The following is a 20,184-nucleotide window of genomic DNA, read 5'->3' as shown; positions in this document are numbered from 1 at the left end:
TGCTGCCCCTCTCCCTGGGCCCCCTGAATATCAGAAGTGGTCCCACTCCCCTTCTACCCTGTGCCAGGGAGGGAGCAGAGAGGGGTGGGAAGGGGGCCCTTGCCCAGGCCTCAGGGGTTCTTGCCAGGTAACAGGAAGCTGTGCATCTCGGAGAATATCCTCATTCCTCGATTTTCCCAACAATCTCTCCCCAGGTTTATCACTTAATCAAGACCCGCTCTCCCACAGTGGCCGCGCCCTCGGGCAAATAACCCTTTCAAAGCGTCCAGTGTTTCTGAGCACTGCTGGGCTGTCCCCTCCGCGTGTGACCCGGGCAAGCTCGAGCCTCGCGTGGGAGGCCCACGCAGAGCCTTCAACGCCACGGGTCCTGGGAGCTGAGTCCCCCCAGTGGAGGTGCCTCCGGGGCTGGGAGCAGAGAGCCGTCTTGTCACCAGGCTCCAACTCGCCCCAGACTCTGTCTGACAAGGCCCGTTATGCAGACGACGCCTCCCCTGGGGTCACGGGACCCTTGGGCGTCAGCCAACCGTGTGACCCCCCCAGGCTAGAACCCTGCTTTGCATCACCCCCAGGCTCCCCTTCTCCTGCGTCCCCCGACCCCTGACCTGCAGGACCCACAGCGTGCAGGACCACCTGACGTTTCCAGAGCTGAGGGGGTCCCTCAGCGGAGGGACAGCTGGAGGGCCTTTGTGACGGGGGTCTCCTAGTGCCCCAGCCCCTCTCCCCAGTGATCAGTCAGTCCCTTGAACCCAGATCCCTCCTTCCCTCACTCTGTCTGACACCCACCATCAGCGCCCAGCCCTGACCCCGGAATCTCACGGCTTGTGTTTCTGCAGGCAAGAACCTCACCCACCCTGAGTCCACTGTCACCGCAGAAGTGACTTGCTGCCCCCCAAGGAGGATGGGGGTCCATGGACCAGTAGACAGCCTGGAAAGAAACTCAGGGGAGATGTGACCAGAAGGTGAGGGAGAGAGGCCGCACTCAGGAGAGCCAGGGAGGGCGTCCCCAGCTCCCAATTCCAGGCCCACAGAACTGTACCCAATACAGTGGCTGTCATTTCAGGCCATTATATTGGGGCCCTTTTTCGTACAGTCCTAGATAACTAAACCGCTTGTATTCAGGCCTGAATCATTCCTTGGATTCCAAGGTACCACTGCTTTTGTTTTTGTTTTTTGCTTTCCGTTTTATGACTTTCCTAAATCATTGCTGACTGCTTCTCCAGGAGTCCAGCTTATAATAGCCAAACAGTCTGTGCACTGTAGTCTCATTACAAAACCTATCTATCTTCCTTAAATATCCCAGAGCAGTAAAACTAAAAATATTATCAAGTTACTTTGGCTGGAGTTACCAACAGCCTTTCCACAGCATTTAACTTCCTCATCTCTCTGACCCAAGTTTACAGGAAAAAATATATGTGCAGATCACCCTGAAAATCTACACTTTGGAAAGACGTCGCCTAATCGCCTCTTTCTGTCCATACCATCCATCCTCGGGGCCATCCGGTGCCCTTAGAGGCCGCCGCATTCCCTGAGTCCCCCGACGGCAGGGTCCCCTGTCCTTCCTGCCAGCCTCCCCGTCCTGCATCCAATTCCACCTGTGGGTTGAAAGCACAGCTCACTTATCTCTTAGTCAACCGAACCACATAGCTGGTCAGCAAATATTTACTGAATGAGCCTCATGCCCTGGGTGCTCCCACAGCCTCCCCTCACCCCCTCTTCTCCCCTCCCTATCCCGCCACAAGTCTTCCTGTTAGGACATTCCTGACCTTCCAAGTTCCTACACTCCCAGATGTAAACACCTTCCCCACCTTAGCCCCACAAGCCACTGACCAGAGTCTGCTGATCACTAGACCAGCGGAAGGGCCCCACGGTCGCAGGAACAGGGCAGAGGACTCACACCTGGCCAGTTCCTTTTTTCAAACTAACAGTTTATTAACACTCAAAGAAACCATCTTAGCACCGTGTCATTCTATGTTAATCATTCAGGGGATGCCCGCCAACCATATACTAAGAAAACCAAGCAAGGCATAAATAAATAAATCATGGTGCCCAACCTTGATGTCTGGTGAGGAACACAGATGCAGACCCGGATATGGGGGAAACTTACATGCAGGGAGGTCAGGGCTAGAGCACAGGCGGGCACAGGTGAACACAGGTGCCGTGGGAGCACGGGGAAGGGCGATTCTCCCAGCATGGGAGGAGCAAAAAAGACTTAATCGTGAAGGGCACATCTGAGCAGGCCCTTGAAGGATGAAATTTCCCCAGACAGAAAAGGGAGAAGGGAGGTCCATGCAGAGGGTCCAGGGAGGCCTGAGTGAGTCTATTTCTTTACCTCCATCAGTGAACCAATGGCTAATGACATAATGGGTCAGCCCAGGGCCAGGACTGGGGTGAAGGGATACAGGGAAGTGACGCCTTGAGTGTAAAATTGAAGGAGATGTCAAAAAACTCAGTGATCAGGATAAAACCCATTTCATGCAGTGCGTAAGAAGTCAAAATTAATGCAAAATCCATGGCTAGCAAAACGCCATACTGTTAAATAAAAACCAGACCAGTATTACTGATGTTTCCTTCTGTTTCTGGCTCATTTTCACCGTTAACCTGCCACTTTTAAAGTGTTCACAGCTATGGGCATTTGTGCACTTCTCTTTACCCATAATTCCCTTTACTTTATTTCCAGGGAAAATGAGAGAGAGAAAAAAATACATACATGAAAATCGTTTGAACCAAAAGCTCATTCATTCCTGTCTTGGCCTTCAGCAAATTCTTCCATCTACAAATTCCCTCCTTCTTTTGGAAAAACTTGAGTCTGGGAGCTGGAAGCTTCTGGGAGCTGGAAGCTTTCCTTCATACCGAATACTGTTCAATACCCTTTTCCTCTGTTAGCCAATGAACAGGGCAAACGTGCACGCCAAAGGCTTCAAGCTGGCCTGGGAGCCTGCGGATATGTGCGCATCCTGCCGGAAGCTGCAGAGCCGGGCAGGAAGTTGCAATTACGAAGAGGTTGGGCTTCTGCAGAAGCTGAGCAGTGCTGGCCTGAATAAACCCAGGCTTATCAAAAGAAGGGATATGGGAGTGAATCTGGTAATTAATAGGATTGCGGGTTTCAAAGGAAAAGGGAGGAGGCCAGGCCAGCTTTGTGGCGCCCAGCACTTTCCCTAAAGGCACAGACAGAAACAGGATAAACAGCCAGGGGGCAGGCTGGGATGGACTACGTCCAATTGTGGGGCAGGCTCTCTCCTCCTTTATGTCCTCCCAACAGTCACCTGTTTGCTCGAGACCCTTTCTCTTCTATCATTACTGACTCCTTAGCTTTTCGAGATAATTATCATTGGGGATGAAGTTTCTTACTCTTGGGTCCTAGCCAAGTGACCTTATTTTCAGAGTTTAAGGAAGATTTTCAAATTTCTCTTGTAGGTTCCAATTTCAACTCATTTTTAACAAAATTTTCTAGAAGCCACTAAACACTGAAATGTGTATTTCAGTAAAAGTGAATCCATTTCATCCCGAAGGCCAGACAGTGCAACACAGGAGAGCCTGGGGGTTACAGAAAGCCACACTACCCGAGATCCGCCCAGAGCCCGTCTGCTGTGGACTGAGAGTTCTCTGGGGACCGGCACACAGCCAGCGTGGCTGGCCACATGTGTGAGCCGCTTTGCTTTCAGAACCACCCGCCAACCCACGTGAGCCAGGAGCCTGGGCTCTCCATTCAGAGCCTACAAGTGTCTACTGAAGCGGAACAGGAAGGGGAAAGCTCAGAGGAAAGGGTTTCTCCCTCCCGTGACCCTGAAAGAGACCCAGTTGTAGCCTGCAGGGCTGGATGGGAAGACTTAGACAAAAATCACAGAACTGGGAGGACAAAAGGTCACACTGGGTTTCTATGGCATGGTGGAAAGCCAGCTCACCTCGTAGTCAAGAGAGCTGCCCTGGAACCCTATGAAACACCTGCTGTATTTCTGAGATCCACCCTGACCCTCGGTGTCCTCATTGGGACAAGGGCTGGGGCTGACGGAGTAGGTGACACGCCCTCCCTCGAATCCCCTGTCACTCCAATCCTGTTCCCTGACCTGTTCCTCCTCTTCCACTCCTCCGTGCAGGCTCCAGGGATCTCTCTGAAGGGTGAGTCATACCTGGTTACCCACCTGCTTCAAAGTCACCCCTGACCACCCACGTCAAGCATTTACCTGCAAGGAGCACCTGCAACGTCCGTTCCGCACTCCTGAGTCCCCCAGCACGTGGCCTGGCCTGAGGTCCAGCTCCTCAATGACCCCTTCTGGTGCCCTTGTCCCCTTGTTTGGCTTGAATCCCCCACCCTGTGTTCAAATTCCTAAAGGAATTTGAGGTAGTGCCCACCTCCAATGGAGGAAGGTACGTAGAAGGCAGACCATCTAAGGTCTTTCCCCCACTGTCATCAGCATTGCTATCACCATCGCACACCACACCTACCATCTTCTAAGCCCATCTCCCCAGCAAGTCTCGTCTCCCATGACCCAGGTTATAAGGCCCCTGCTCTGGGCTTCCCAGCACCCCAGTCTTGCCTCTCTCCTAGAACTCACCATGTGGCATCACGACATACACCTTCATTCACCTGCCTCACCTTTCATCTTTGCTTCCTATGCTTCTGTTCTGGTAGGTGCCATAGCATTGATGCTCAAGATGAATGAATGAATGAATGAATGAATGGGAGAAGGGACAGACACATCTATCCCACTGTGCGCGCAGAGGTTCTTTCATTGTTGAGCCTCTTCTCAAGGACATCTGATGATGACAGAGCCCTCTCTGCTCCCCTAGGCTCCAAGGTGCTAAGAACCACGAGTATTCCTGTCTGTCCAGCTGCATCCTCCCTGCCACAGCTGTTGCCCACCCACCTTCAACCAGGAGCAGAGCGGAGGGGCAAATCTGCGTGGCACCAGCTTTAGGCCTCCTTTCACCTGGAACACTGACTGTTCAGCACATCTTCGCCCTGGAGATTCCCACCAGCTGGTTCACAAAACCGAAGGGCTGAGTTTTCTCTACAGAGAATGTCTTCTGCTTCCCCTTCAGAAAGGACACTGGAGTCTGAAGTACCCAGCGCAGTTCAGCTTAGCCTCTTTGCCTTGGAACCTCGTTTGTTTCCTCTGGGGCTATCAGGAATGAGGACCTGGCTGAAAGCTCTCATAAGGCAGCAGGGCTCTCTGCCACTCCTCCTTCCTGGAACTGAAGCTGAGTAGCTTTGTGCAAAAAGGGAGACGAGTGGGCGGACACCTTCCCTAAGCCTTGATAGCCACTTGAGACGGTCCTCAATCGTTCCTGACCTTCCCCCAATTAAATAACCTCAATTCCCTAAACTTTCTTCAAAAGGATCATCTACTCAGCAAGAGGAGAGAAATGCTCAGAGCCTTCAGAAGGCAAGGAAAGAACCAGGCTCTGTCCTGATTGAAGACACAACCAGTGAGATTGGTGAGCAGACTTGCTTTCTATAGGTAAGATTCTTTTTTATATTTATTTTATTTATTATCATCTATTTTTGGCTGCTTTGGGTCTTCGTTGCTGCGCGCGGGCTTTCTCTAGTTGCGGCATTTAGGGGCTACTCTTCGCTGCAGTGCGCAGGCTTCTCATGGCGGTGCCTTCTCTTGTTGCAGAGCATGGGCTCTAGGAGCACAGGCTTCAGTAGTTGTGGCACACGGGCTCAGTAGTTGTAGCTTGCAGGCTCTAGAGCTCAGGCTCAGTAGTTGTGGTGCACGGGCTTAGTTGCTCCACAGCATGTGAGATCTTCCCAGGCCAGGGCTCGAACCCGTGTCCCCTGCATTGGCAAGCGGACTCTTAACCACGGTGCCACCAGGGAAGCCCCAGAGTTGCTTTATAGGTGAAAGGAGGAGATAAACATGAAGATTTTCATTTTAGTGCAAATTACCGCGGCACAGCCCTCCTGGGGCAAATTCCCAACTTCCTGGTCCATCATGGACTAGCTCTGAAAATGCCAATTTTCTTTAGGTGACGAGTCAGAAATTTCAGGGCCTCATAAGGAGTGCTCCCCAGAAATAAATTTTAGAAGTGTATTATTTGACACCACTAATTTAGAGGAGTGACATTAAAACTAATGAAAAAGGGAACGTTTGTTTTCCCTCTCCCTTTTGAAATGGCAGCAATAACATTCCAAATTAAGGAGATTTCCAAAAGCATCATACCTTTGGGCAATGCAACAGGAAAAGATATTCTGCAGAAGCTGATCATCTAACAGGTCACACTGTACCTGCTTCCCATCAGGCTGTGGTTTCGCTATTGGGAAATGAATAAATCAGAGGCGTGATGGCCAACTAACATCTTTACCCGTCAGGCTTAGAAAGTCAGTTAATTAAAGCAACAAGGTGCTAACGGGTGTTTGCACTTTCCTCTCCCTGCTTTTTGTGCATCACATGCGCAAGTGGCTGTGTGGGCCCCCCACTCAGACCTCCTATTGTCCAAAGGCACCATTTAGCCAGCAAACCTGGTGGCTGAGTGCTGACTTTCTCAAGCCCGATGTAGAACCTTCTAGAGGTAGAAGGTGTGTCAGTTAGGTTAAATTAACTTAATGAAGTAAGGCAGTCAAGGTCTGACTTCAGTATATACATCCATGTCCTTTACTTTCTCCCGATGTCGTGGATACCTGTGAACTGGTTATGCGTCTTTCATCCATTATCTTATCTGCTGAGAAAAAAATAAATTCATTCACTCTGTGAGCATTCATTGAGGACTTCTAGGTGCTTGGCAGGAGCAAGGTGCTGGGAACATGGAACAAGAAGTCCCAAGCAGACCCCTAAGGAGCTGGCAGTGCCCTGGCGAGGCAGAATTAGCAAAAGCCGCGTGCCAAATGCTTACCCTGCTTGTTTCAGCTTCAGGGGCCATCTACCCCAGGTAGGATGGGGCCTCGAGGGAGGAACAGCCCTCTTCTAACTGGAGGGTTAGGCCACAAAAAGGCTTTGCAGAGGCAAGTCTCAAATGAGAGATCTTCCAGGCTATACTGGGGAGGGGGCACGGGGCTCTGTGGAAAGCTGACAAGCACCAGGGTGGCCTACCCTGGCCTGTTCGGGGAGCAGGGATGGTTGTGAGTGACTGAACGCTGGATGCAGGGACCCAGGGACCAGGCCAGGGGATCAGGCTGAAGAGGGAGGCGGTGGGCGGCCCATGGAGCTGCTGCCTTGAAGGGCTGGGTCTTTTGTCCCCTGGGCGGGTCCACCAAATGTGAGAGTCTGAGAAACTCCTCTAGTGGCAGCTGAAGAAGAGAACTGAGCAGGTTCTTCCATCCCTCGCTCACCGTTTATGAGGAGGAACGCGCTGTGTGCCGCGGATGAGATTCCCCGGCCCCGGGACGGACACGAGGGCCATGCGTGTGCCCTTGAGCGGTCACTTCGCCCGAGGTGGACAGGCCATCCCTGGGATCCCACCGACTCTGAGATTCCCTAACGCTGATGTGCTGCGTCCCTGGAAGATGCTGCAGGTGGCACCAGGCGGAGTAGAAGGATCTCCTTTCCTCAAGATCTGCAGGTGGATGAAACCAACCGACTCAGCGGCTAACCGAGAATCGCCTGCCTGGTGACAGTCACTGCGGAGGACAAGAGATGAGTAAGAAAAGGCAGCTGAGGGCTTCCCTGGTGGCGCAATGGTTGAGGGTCCGCCTGCCGATACCGCCTGCCGATGCAGGGGACGCGGGTTCGTGCCCCGGTCCGGGAAGATCCCACATGTCGCGGAACGGCTGGGCCCGTGAGCCATGGCCTCTGAGCCTGCGCGTCCGGAGCCTGTGCTCCACAACGGGAGAGGACACAACAGTGAGAGGCCCGCGTACCGCAAAAACAAAACAAAAAAATAGCACAAAGTGACCTTCCGGGTTCCTTTTCGGCAGTAACATTTTATGAGTACGTGAACACAACAGATTAAATGTCCAGGCCTGATAATCCTCCCCCACCAGGATTCCAGGCAGCGTCCACTGCTCCCGTCTTGGACTTTCACCCAGCACTTCTGGCTCCGTTGCTTCCCCAACCCGATGCCCATTAACACCCCCTCCCCATCCAGTCAGGTGTGCTTGGCTAGCAGCCCAGGGGCCCAAAGCAGTAGCTGATGAGCCTTTAGCTGGACCCACTGATGGACACTCGGCTCCCTTTCTTCCAAAATCTGGTCTGGCCTGGTCTCCCGTGGCTTTGTTAACACTTGGTTTTAAGCTGTGGGTGGCAAACTATATCCTCTGAGGGTGCCTTCAGGACACAGGGGTCCCCCTCGGGTGGCTTTGGACGCTTATGTTGAAACCTGAGTGCACAGGGGACAGGGGAGGCTGCCAGAGGAGCTGCAAGGTATCCTCATCATTCCCTCCCTGGCCCAGGGACTCTCATACTGGGCAAGCATCAGAATCCCCCCGGGCGGGCTTGTCGGCACAGACCTCTGACCTCTCCCCAGGGCTTCTGACTCATGGGTCTGGGGTGAGGTCGGAGAATTTGCATCCCTGATGCTCCCAAAGGGCCCATGTCAAGGGCCACACTTTGAGAGCCGCTGCCCTAGTGCCCCAGTGAGACGGGCACAGTTCTGGCCCCTGAACATGGCCCCACCCCCCGGGTCTGTGATGAAAGCTCCCTGCCAGGGCCACAGGCCACCGCAGTCCCTCTGCTGAAGAGCTTATAGGACTCGGCCGGGAAGCAGCCCAGCCCAGCGCAGGTAGCTCTGAGGGGAGGGGGCCCAGGTGGACCAGGGAAGATTTGGGGAAAGTGACACTTGAGACTGAGCGACAAAGGAGGGCCAGGCCACAAAAGGGAGGGGATGAAGGGAGCCCCAGAGAGGGGGACTGACGCAGGCACCCGCACCTGGCACAGGAGAGAACTCGGTGTCCCGGAGAGCAGCAAGCAGGTCGGGCAGGAGCTCAGGCTGGACGGTGGGCCAGGGCATGACCCACGGGGCCTTCGGGACAGCCAGAGTCTGGACATAACCCAGAAAGCAGGGGCTGCTGGGAGGGGTCGGAGGGAACAGCCCTTCGAGGGGCCAGGGCCAGGGGTCCGGGGACCCAGGATTGAGTGGGGAGAGTTGAAGGGGTGGGTAGCTCAGGCTGCTATCACAACATACCACAGACTGGGTGGCTTAAATGACAAACGCTTCTTTCTCACAGTTCTGGAGGCCAGAAATCCAAGATCGTGGCCTTGGCAGAGTCCGTGTCTGGGGAGAGCCCTCTGCCCTCTGCAGGGCTGCTCCACACATGGGGTAGGGGCAGCAGGCTCCCTGGTGCCTCCTCTTCTACGGACACTCATCCCACCATGGCGGCCCCTCCCTCATCTAATCCCGACCACCTCCCAAAGGCCCACCTCCAAACACCATCACACTAGGGTTAGGGCTTCAACATATGAATCTGGGGGGGACACAAACATCCAGTCCATAGTGGGGCGGGGCGGAGGGGAGAAATCAGAGCTGACGTTTACTTCAGTTTCCAAAGGGCTTCACATGGGAAAAAGCCAGTACTGTTGAAGAAACATTGGGCCATCTCTGAGAAGCCCCATGCTATCTTCCCTGTACTCTGGTAAAGAGCAGGTCACCTCTAACTACAATTTTCTTTCCACAAGCAAACTGAAAGGAGGTACTGTCAGTTAAAAATTAAACAACAAAACGAAACTCAGACCATGTGAGTGTCATGTTTTTTTAAAAAGCAATCAATTACTGGTTTTCTCTTGATCCCGACAGGATCAAAAAAACATTTGGTAGCATTCCCTGACGGTCAAAATCCATTCGTAAATGGTTACACAGTCTGTGCCTCGCTGTGGATGTCCTGTACTTCCGTGTCGGCCCCATGTTCTTCAGCTCTTCTCCTCCCTGGACTCCTTGCTCAGCAAACATTTTTCAGTACGTACACGCGGGCCTTCTCATTGCCCCTTTCCCACTGATTTGGGGGCAACTGAAGACACTGATCTCTTGTTTTAAAATAAGAATCAGTGAATGGACTTTGATGCAGAGAATGTCTTTTTTTTTTAATTGAAGTATACTTGATTTACAATGTTGTGTTAGTTTCAGGTGTACAGCAAAGTGATTCAGTTATACTATATGTATGCATGTGTGTATATATATGTATGTAGATATATACATATATATGTATGTGTAGTGTATATTCTTTTTCAGATTCTTTTCCCTTGTAGGTTATTACAAAATGTTGAGTATAGCTCCCTGTGCTATACAGTAGGTCCTTGTTGGTTACCTATTTTATTTATAGTAGTGTATACCTGTTCATCTCAAACTCCTAATTTATCCCTCCCCACTTTCCCCTTAGAGAATTTTTCATTGCAGCCAACATTTCAAATGCATCTTCATCCATCCCTTCTCGTGGCCTGTGCCACGCACTGTTGTAGGTATTGGGGTACAGGGGTGCAAAGGATGAACCAGGCCCTGCTCCCGGGGAGCTCATGCTCTGAGAACATTACAAGGGCATTAGGAGCCGTTCAAGGAACCAGAGCAGGTCGGCACGCGAGGGGACACCTGCCTGAAAGCCACCTGACCCATCTGACCAGGGCTTAACCCTGAGCCCAAGGCTGACCCTTCAATGCCGCCCCCTTAGGACAAGCTGGACATCCTGCAAAACCTCTCCAAGCCAACCTCGGGCTCTCATCTCTTGCTCTCAGGAACTTCAAACATTCAACACAGAGTCAAGACATTAAAACAAAACACACACGCACACACAAAAAAAACCCTCTTCCAGTCTTCAAGCTCCACTTTATGACCTAAAAAGCAAAATCCTTCTAAAGCATAACAAGCTACTTCAGATGAAGAAAACAACGGACTCTAAAAGGCGAGGAATCCAGTGTATGTTCTCTGTCACGTGAGCACCAAATACCGAGAAACCATCCCAGGACAAGGAGGCCGGCCCAAACCAGCTGCTTCAAAGGCTGTTCTTTAGCGGAAGGCTTAACACAATGACCCTAGAAATGCCGAGGGGAAACAGTCCGAGAGCTCGCACTGGCTTTCCAAGGAGGGATGCCAGAAGGTCCCTCTTGGCAGGATTCACAGCATCAAAATCCCATTTGTAGAGAATGCCAAGTGTCAGTGGCTCCGATGGCCTTTTTAAAGATCTGTGCTTTCACGCCACTAAGAAAGAAAAGGGAACGAAAAGAAGCTAGAGATTCACTAAGCTTAAAAATTTCGAATAAAGGGTACCTTCCCCCCAGTGAATACAGCTGATGCCGCCATGGCGGCAGTGGCATCAAACCATTTGTGCTGCTTCCTTCGTGGCCGGCTGTTTGCTTTTTCAAGCCAGGAGGAGACACTACCATCGGACCCCTCTCCACAAGGAAACTCAGGGTGTTACTGCTTCTTCCTCCCCCACCCATCTTCAGGGCAACAGCTCTGCACTTGGGCCCCAGGGGGAAGATGCTTTCTCAGCTTGTCCTCTGCATCCTTGATCCGATCTCTCCAGTTTGGGCGTGAGGAAATCTGGGCCTTTTTCCTTTTCCCTGGTGCGTCTCATTTACAATGACTTTGCTAAGCAGTGTGAATGTTTACCATATGCTGGCCGGGTGGCAGAACATTTTGGCTCCCCTAAAAAGCCAGGTTGCTGAGTCACGCTGAGTCACTTGCCCCGAGAAATCCCCGGGGGGAGGGGATACAAAACAGCTGGGGCAAACACGGGGCCCTGGCTGGCCCTCCTCGGAGGGACCGGGGCGTGGACGGCGGAGCGGAGTCAGGCCAAGATTCCACAAGCGGCCGAAGCACCACGGCTCTCACCAAACAGCAAAGTCCTGTAAACGTTGAATTTCTAGAACTTTGCCTACAGAGGAGAATAGCGGAGATGGAGCCAGAGCAATGAGTGGGACTAAAGACACTTGTAGACAGAAATAATATTAAATAAAAGGCCGACAAGCAGAACTTGATCACTAAATGATTGCATACATTTGTTTTTGTTTTTTAATTTGTCCTCTCCAGTATTGTGTGGTGGACATTCAAAAGTCATGAACTAATTGATTTCGACTCTGAATAATTGTGTTTTTAAATGGAACATGGTAAATTGGGGTGGTTATTTCCTACAGTTCCTTCAATGTCCCCAAAAGTCAGACCCTTCATGGGATGATAAAATGGCCACTTCTAATCACCTTATGGCCATAAGAATCATCTTAATTAAAATGCAGGTTCCGTAGTCATCTTTCCACCTCTGCTAAGAAGCTGGGGGTCGCAGGAGTATATCTTAAAACATGATCCCGGGATTGCCCAGGAATCTTGTGGAAAAATATAAAGGGCTCAGCCCTATTCCTCACCCTACCCTCAAATTCTTATGGGATAGGTAAAGGTGGGGTCTATAAACCCATATATTCCAGAAGCATCCAGATCATTCCAGTTGGGTTTTCCCTGGCTCTGCTTACAAGAACAAAACAGCAAAGTCCCACCACTGCCTAGATGACCCTCAATTTCTGAGCAGACATGAAAATGTTGCCTGTGGGTTTTTGTTACTCTCTTCCACCTGAGAAAAACATTCCTCACTATTTCTCCCATACTTGACTGAAAGACTCAGATACAGTGTGTCCATCATCCCCGTCTTTACTCCCTAATCCTGGCACCCAGTGGCTCTGCGACCTCAGACCTGTTACTTAGCCTCTCTAAGTCTCAGCTTCTGACTCACTAAAACAGAGCCCCTAAAGCTCCTCTCGGGGTGCTGTCGGGCTCAGGTACACACCCTCGTGCAGGCTTCACGAGGACCCGGCCTTCTCCTCCTTTACTCAGGTTCCAGCCATGGAAGCAGGGAGACTGCTTTCTTCAAGTCTCTGATCCAATGTCACCTTCTCCATGCAGCCCACCAGGACCACCATCGAAACCATTACTCTCGTCCCCTGCTGCGGGCACTGCTCATTTCCACCCCTGCTTTATTGCCAGTCTTCACCGTCTTATAATAACCTCTGTGATTTACTCACCAATTTCATTTCTTTGTCTCTCCCCTCTAGAATGTAGCGTCCTGGTGGTCAGAATGTTCTTCTGTTTTGTTCACTGATGATTTCTAATTTCCTAGAAGAGTGCCTGGTACACAGTAGGTGTTCAGTAAGTACTGGACGGACGGATGGATGGATGGATGGGTGGGTGGATGGGTGGGTGGATGGATGGATGAGTGGATGGAAGGGTACCTGCCTTTGAGCTCTATTTCATCTGTGCCACCATTCACACTGGCTGCATGTCTGAGCTTGGAAAACCTGTCTCCTTTTCCAGATGAGGTAAGATATGATTACTCACAAGCCAGTCACTTCCCTCTTTAAAACCAGCTTTGTTGTTTTACTACTGACATGTTTTTGCCAGATCTGTTTGCGTGCTCCATAACTCATGTAAATGTTAATAAAGAAAACTATGAAAACAGCTTCCTACATGTTTCCTGTTCCAGGCATAATCACGTGAAAATGCAGTGTGCCGTGCGTGTGATGGAGTAACCCCCTTCACTGGGCTTCCAAATGACAGTCCCTCCCGGGGAAGACACCAATCCTAGATTTGTACATCTCCCCTTCCAACCCCAGTCTGTTCTGCACTTTCCCTGCATCACACACTTCCGGCCATGGCCTCGGTACTGGGGCCCCAGGCAGGCTCCTTCCAAGTGCTCGGGCGCTCCCCAAGGGGTACGCTGCTCCGAGGACCGCCCGCACTCAGAGCCGTTCCAACCTCAGCACTTCAAACCCCACTGACAGCGGCACGGGCTTCTGTTCCTATCGGCAACCATCAGCCCATAAGGGGACCCTAAGGCACGGTGAGGATGGTGCAGAATATTTTATTTCGAAATGTTATATTTCGAACGCTTGTAAAATACTCATTGTCAATGTTTCCTCTTTTAAAGCAAGCATTTCTCCGGAAGATAATTAAATGGATTTGATGCACTTTCAGAAAGCCTTAGGCAGTAACTCAGGACAGAGATGAGCCTTTGACGTCAGACAGGCCAGGGTCCAGGTTCTGGCTCCCGCCTCCTGGCTGTTCTGACAGGATGGGTGACAGGGCAGTCTCCGGCAGGTGAGGCAGGAGAACGCTGCGGCCCAACCCGCAGGGTCTTGCAGGGTTTAGGGAGACCAGGCCGTGAAAGGGCTTGTGCCAGGCTTGCGCTGGAGTGAAGGGGGCTGCGGGATGCCCCTCGCCACGCGGGGAAGAGGGCCTGGAGGGTGGGAGTCCCAGCCCCGCAATTCCCAGGCTCTGCGGTCTCAGCCAGGGGACCTCTACCCCCTGCCCGAGCCCGGCCCCGGCCCGGCGTCTGTGATGTGGGACTCACAGCCGCACCGCGGTGCCCGGCACATCCCAGGCCTGCTTCCCACACACACACCTGCTCCCTCCCCGTCCACAGGCACTCCCACTCCTCGTGGGACAGAGACGGGCGCCTTGGGGTTCAGGCCTGACCCCACCTGACACCTGGCCCTGCAGCCCGGCTCACCTCTGCACTCAATGCTTCCTCTGCAAAACGGGAAGGACAGTGCCTGCCCTGCTGGTCAAGGTGAGAGTCAGGGAGGGCAGTGCTGTTAAGTCCACCCTGTGATTCACATGCTAGGAGTTGCTCTGCAAAGACGCTATTTTAAAGTCAAAAGCCGGGAGAGCTCACACACCTGTGCTCCTGGCTCCTTGCAGAGCCCCCGGGGTGGAGGGTGGGGTGGCCTGTCACTGGCGCTGGCTGCAGGCCTTGCTGTGCAGTCACCAGTGGCTCTGGTTCCCTGCAAGTTCTGACTCAGTGGGTCAGGATCGGAGGCCGGCTCTGCCCCCCTGGGAGCACCCGGGCCGCGGCTCTCACGCCACACTCTGAGAAGTAAGGGTCAGAGTTGAAATGCTCCGTCCCACCCTCCGTGTGATGTGAGTCTCTTCATGCAGGTGGACTCACCGAGGGCAGCGGCAACCAGGGAGAGATGCCCGCAGAGCAAAAGGAAATGAAGGGCGAGGTTGCAGCTCCCCTCAAGGCCAAGGGCTCAGGCTCAGGCGTGGTAGGTGGCGGGAGCCCGCAGCTGCCGCCTCCTTGCCCTCTCTGCGCCCCGCCAGCCCCTCTTCCAAACACAACGACAGCAGCAGCCACAGAACCTAGACACTTTCTTGTCAGCGTTTTGCTCTTCTGGGTTTCTTCCTCTCTGGGGAAGCGGAGCGCAGGACTTCGGGAACTGGAGCTGCACGGCATCCTCCTGACCCCTGTCTCAGGACCAGGAATGGCGTCGCGGGAAGACGGACCTCAGCTTTCTAGCAGCTGCTGAGAGCCACAGCCTGGGGGCTCCCAGCCCCCTTCGCGGTACTCAAGCTTCGAGTCCGCACACCAGCAGGGTCTCCCTCGGGGAAAACGGTATCCCAGGGGTCTCTGGAAGTCAAATCAGCAAGACAATGGCTAAAGAGCCTGCCCCCAACCAGAAAGCCTGACGGCCCCACACTCAAAGTCACGACATGTAAAGAAAAATGCCAAAATCACCTTAAAATCTTGATGCTGAGAAGTGAGGAGGTGTTTCTAAGATGCCGTTTCTGGAACGTCCAGAGGCACCAGGTGCTCTTACCCCCTCACCAGGGAAGCTGAGGGGTCCACAGGTGGCCACGTCTTCCCCCACTCAGCTTTCCCATCCTCTCCAGGGCCCGGAGCCAGTCAGGCCATTTATCCTACTTGGTTTGGGTTCATCACACATGGGTATAAATCCTATACCTTAGGGGAAAGTCAGTAGGAATTCTGATTGGTTAAAAATAGACCCACGCTATATACCTGAGTATATACGAGACACCACGATGTCAAATAAAACCATGCATTTTTTTTTCTAAATTAAGGCATTTTTGTTGGACGTGGAGATAACATTTATTTTGTGCACTATAAATCATTTGTTGTTGTAAAGCTTTCAGGAAGAAAAAAGCTGAAGTAAGTTTTCCGTGATTACAACTGCAATGCACGTGTAAGATTATACGTCGAAACTCTGATTCACCAATCATCCCCCTGCCATCTGTAATTTCTCTTTTGGTGGCCATTTAGTCATCAGTGTAACAAACTACATCAAAGTTTAGTGGCTCCAGACCATAGTTTCTTCTCTCACAATCTTATTGCTTGGATTCAAAGGCTCTCAGGTGAATGTGGTCAGTTAGTGGCTGGAGTGAGGTCACCTTAAGGCCTTTCTAGGCTGGACATCCAAGTTGTCTCCTTAACTCACAGTGAATTGCTTAACTGGGATGGCTAGAGGCCTGGGGCCGGCCCCTCCCTCCCATAGCTCTTTGTGTGTGGCCTCTTCATGCAGTGAGCTTGAACGTCCTCATCACAGCATGGTGGAATCCAAGAGGCCTGGATTTCTTCCATGGTGATTGTAAGAGAAAAATCAAGAAACCAAAATGGAAACTAAAAGGCTTCTTCGACCCTAACCTGGGAAATCACACAGCACCACGTCCACTGCAATCTGTTGGGTTCATGGGGCCTGCCCAGGTCCAGTCTGGGAAGGATGACATGCAGCAGGAACTCTGGGAAGCATGGTTCATCAGGGGGCATCTTTGGAGAGTAGTGACCTCAAAAGCTACCAGAAACCTGTAGGTCAAGGTGAAGGGCAAGATACATAAACTTCAGGGCCCACTGTGAAGTGAAAATGCAGCCCCCACCCCCGGCCCATTCAAAAAGCAGAAAAAAGGATTCTTCCACAGTCTCTCTCTCTCTGCCTCTAGCTCCCCTAGCTAGCCAGGACGCAAAAGGTGCTAGTGGAATGAATTAGACTCAGTCTAAAAGAATTCTCACCTGTCATGGTGTTTTTGAATTTGTGATTTAAAGGCATACCCTCTTGGCCACAAGGATACTTAGGCAAATAAAGACACAGGTGCCCAGAGCCCTGGTCTTCAACTCAGCGTGCGGGGTGCACTCACCCACTCTGACCTTTCCTGCCCCCAGTCCTAGGCCCTCATGGGGGACAGAAGAGCAGTGGTGGATCAGCAAGGGGCAGGAAGCAGGTGGAAGAACCCAGGGAAGCATGGAGGTGGGACCACATATGGTCCAGGCTGCCAGCCTCCAGTACGTGCTCCACTGTCCCAACAGATGTCACTCACAAAACACAACTGAAAGGTTAAAATTATTAAGAATCTCGGGGACTTCCCTGGTGGTGCAGTGGTTAAGAATCCACCTGCCAATGCAGGGGACACAGGTTTGAGCCCTGGTCTGGGAAGATCCCACATGCCACGGAGCAACTAGGCCCGTGCGCCACAACTACTGAGCCTGCGCTCTAGAGCCCGTGTCCCACAACTGCTGAAGCCCGCACGCCTAGAGCCCATGCTCTGCAACAAGAGAAGCCACCGCAATGAGAAGCCCGCTCACCGTAGTGAAGAGTAGCCCCCGCTCACTGTAACTAGAGAAAGCCCGTGTGCAGCAACAAAGACCCAGTGCAGCCAAAAGTACATAAATAAATTTATTAAAAAAAAAAATGAATCTCAGGATAACACCTGTAGAGCATTAAACCCCAAGTGTGGGGCCCCTCTGAGCTAGGTGTCCAGGTGACATGCCCATGGAGCTGGACCTGCCAAGGAGTAATGACAGAGTAGGAGCAGGCAGCAGTGCTGTACGAGTGGGACCCCTGCCGTGGCGGGGGGAAAGATCCCTCTAGCTCCCCTAGCTGGCCAGGACGCACAGGGTGCTAGTGGAATGAATTAGGCTCAGTCTAAAAGAATTCTAAGCAACGCTTGCAGCCAAGGGTGAGGACAGTACTCGTCTAGGCCAGGGATTCTACAACCATCAGGCTTAATGATGCCTCAACACACCTGCTGTCAGGGCCAGGCTGGGCCTGATAAAACAACAGTTAAATCATATTTTCAAAATCCATGACTTGATGAAATAAGGTACACGGAAAAGTACTTTGCAAATGCAAACAATAAAGACATGTGAATAGTTTTCTTTAAACAGATACCACTCCTCCATGTTTCCTATTTTTTTTAATGATCAACAAATAGGAACTTCTAGTTCCAGATAAGATGGAGTAGATGTACTTCTCCCTGTTCCTCCTGCCAAGGAGAGCTAAAAACTCTAGACACCAGCCAGAAAACAGTCATCAGCAGACTCTGAGAGGTGGAGACAAGGGCAGACTGGCTGGTGACTGTGGAGCCCAAGGAAGGACATGGTGGTGTTTTCCCTGGGTTTTCTTTGTGCCTCTTATATCCTGGACCAGGTGCTGGGGAAGCAGGCACCCAGAAACACCAATGGACACGGACAGGAGAGAAAACAAGAAAAGTCTGCCCTCTCAAGCAACGGACCAGGAATGATGCAGCCTGGCAAGACAGAAAATGTCTAGACAGTAACTATACTACCCTAAAAAAAAGCACCAAAGATACAACTGGGGCTCCACCCCCATCAGCAAAGGCCAAGTGGAGAGCCGACATTTCCACCCTCACCCTGCTGTCATGAGGCACCCCCATCTCAGCCTCCCTCTGCAATTGGGTGGTGTTACAGATGGTGGGGGTGGGAGCAGAGGCAGCCGCCCTGCTAGTCAGCAATGAGCCCCCTCGACAGTGTTAAGAGAGATCACGTGCGAGCCTGGACTTTCACCCTCACCCAGCAGTAACCTGGCACTGTTTCCGCTCCCCACAGGGTGGTCTCAGAGCAGGCTGAGTGAAAAGCTGGGGCATTCACTCCCTTCCAGAGGTAAGAGGTGTTCAGCCCCCAGAGTGTAGGTCCAGGAGGAGGCATCTCTTCCCCTGCCAGCCAGGATAGTGTCAGCAGAGACCTGCTCTAACAGAAGGTGTAAGATCCAGAGTCTCATAACACCCAAAAAGTCTAGGGTTCAAGCAAAAATCACTCTTCGTACCAAGAACCGGGAAAAGCTCAACTTGAATGAGAAGAGACCACAGTTGCCAACACTGAGTTGACGTGATGCTGGAATTAACTAATAAGGGTTTTACAACAGCCATCAAAGTCTTTCAAGAAGCAATTATGAATATGCTCCAAAAAAGGATAATCTCAGTAAAGATGTGGAAGATACAGAGAAGAACCAAATGGAAACTTTAGAACTAAAAAATACAATAGCCAAAGCAAAAAATGCACTGGATGGGTTCAAAAGCAAAATGGAGAGGACAGAGAAAAGAATCACTGAACTTGAAGATAGAAAAATAGGAATTACCCAATTTGAACAACAGAGAGAGTGAGTAGACAAAAGAAAAACAAAAAAGAAAGAAAATGGACATGGCCTCATAGACCTGTGAGACTATAGCAAAAAGATCTAACATTCTTGTCATCAGGGCCCGAGAAGGAAAGAGGGAGGGTTTGAAAAAGTATGTGAAGAAATAATGGCTGAAAATATTCCTAATTTGGCAAAAGACTTAAACCTACAGAGTCAAGAAGCTGAGAGATCCTCAAACTGGAAAAAGAAATAAAGCCATGCCTCGATACATCATGGACAAATTTCTGAAAACCAAAGATAAAAAGAGCAAGGAGAAATAACACCTTATCTTCAGAGGAAAAAGCAACTTGAAGAACAGCAGATTTCTCATCAGAAACCATGGAAGCCAGAAGGAAGTGGCACAACATGTCAAATGCTGAAAGAACTCTACCCCAGAAGTCTAGATCCAGCAAAAACGTTCTCCAGGAACCGAGAGGATTACAAGACCTTCTCAGATGTAGGAAAACTAAGACGACGGGTCACCAGCAGACCTACCCTTAAAGAATGTCTAAAGGATGCCCTTGAAAAAGAAAGGAAATGACAAAAGAAAGAATACTGGAACATCAGGAAGGAAGAATGAACACGAGAGAACGTAAAAATGCGGGTAAATATAATAAATTTCCCTTGTCCTCTTGGGTTTTCTAAAAGCAAGTGTATGGGTCCTCAAGAGGTCCAAGATGGCTCATTCTCACCCGTAGGCAAACCGCACCACCTGCAGGATTGATTTAAGAGGCCAGTTGCTTACCTGAAGCTTCTCAGATTGTGGTGCTTGCACCACCTGCATCAGTGTCTCCTCAGGCTGTTTCCTGGGCTACTCACCAAACCCAATTAATCAGAATTTCTAGAGATGGGCTGCAGGACTCTGCTTGCAAAGGTGATTGTTACATACACTAAGGTATAAAGTCCTCAGGTCTGAGTTGAACTTTTGTTAATAAAGAATCAGGCTCAGTCACTCAGTGTTAACTTCTGAGGAAGATGAGAACAAAGTGTTTTATAAATTCCCTGCAAGATTGGAACAAATTTTAAGGTAAAAAAGTAATCAATATCCCACCTGAGGTCAAGGTCACAAACCTCTGGATCATCACAGGGTACTGTTCTAGGAAGTGTGGGCTCACAGACGGATCTGTTA

The 20,184-nt window shown here is 51.2% G+C and overlaps 1 long non-coding RNA gene across 1 annotated transcript; it reads left to right on the top strand.

Annotated features, from left to right (window-relative positions):
- The first annotated feature begins 5,417 nt into the window (after positions 1–5,417).
- Positions 5,418–14,287, top strand: LOC132435529 (uncharacterized). Its single transcript, XR_009521566.1, has 3 exons — positions 5,418–5,459; positions 12,906–12,999; positions 14,273–14,287. It is a non-coding gene; the product is annotated as an uncharacterized lncRNA (long non-coding RNA).
- The last annotated feature ends 5,897 nt before the right edge of the window (positions 14,288–20,184 follow it).

Source organism: Delphinus delphis, chromosome 12, assembly GCF_949987515.2.
Source record: "Delphinus delphis chromosome 12, mDelDel1.2, whole genome shotgun sequence".
NCBI classification, from domain to species: Eukaryota; Metazoa; Chordata; class Mammalia; order Artiodactyla; family Delphinidae; genus Delphinus; species Delphinus delphis.
Note: the sequence above shows the minus strand (reverse complement) of the source record. Positions and strands in the feature narration are given on the sequence as shown.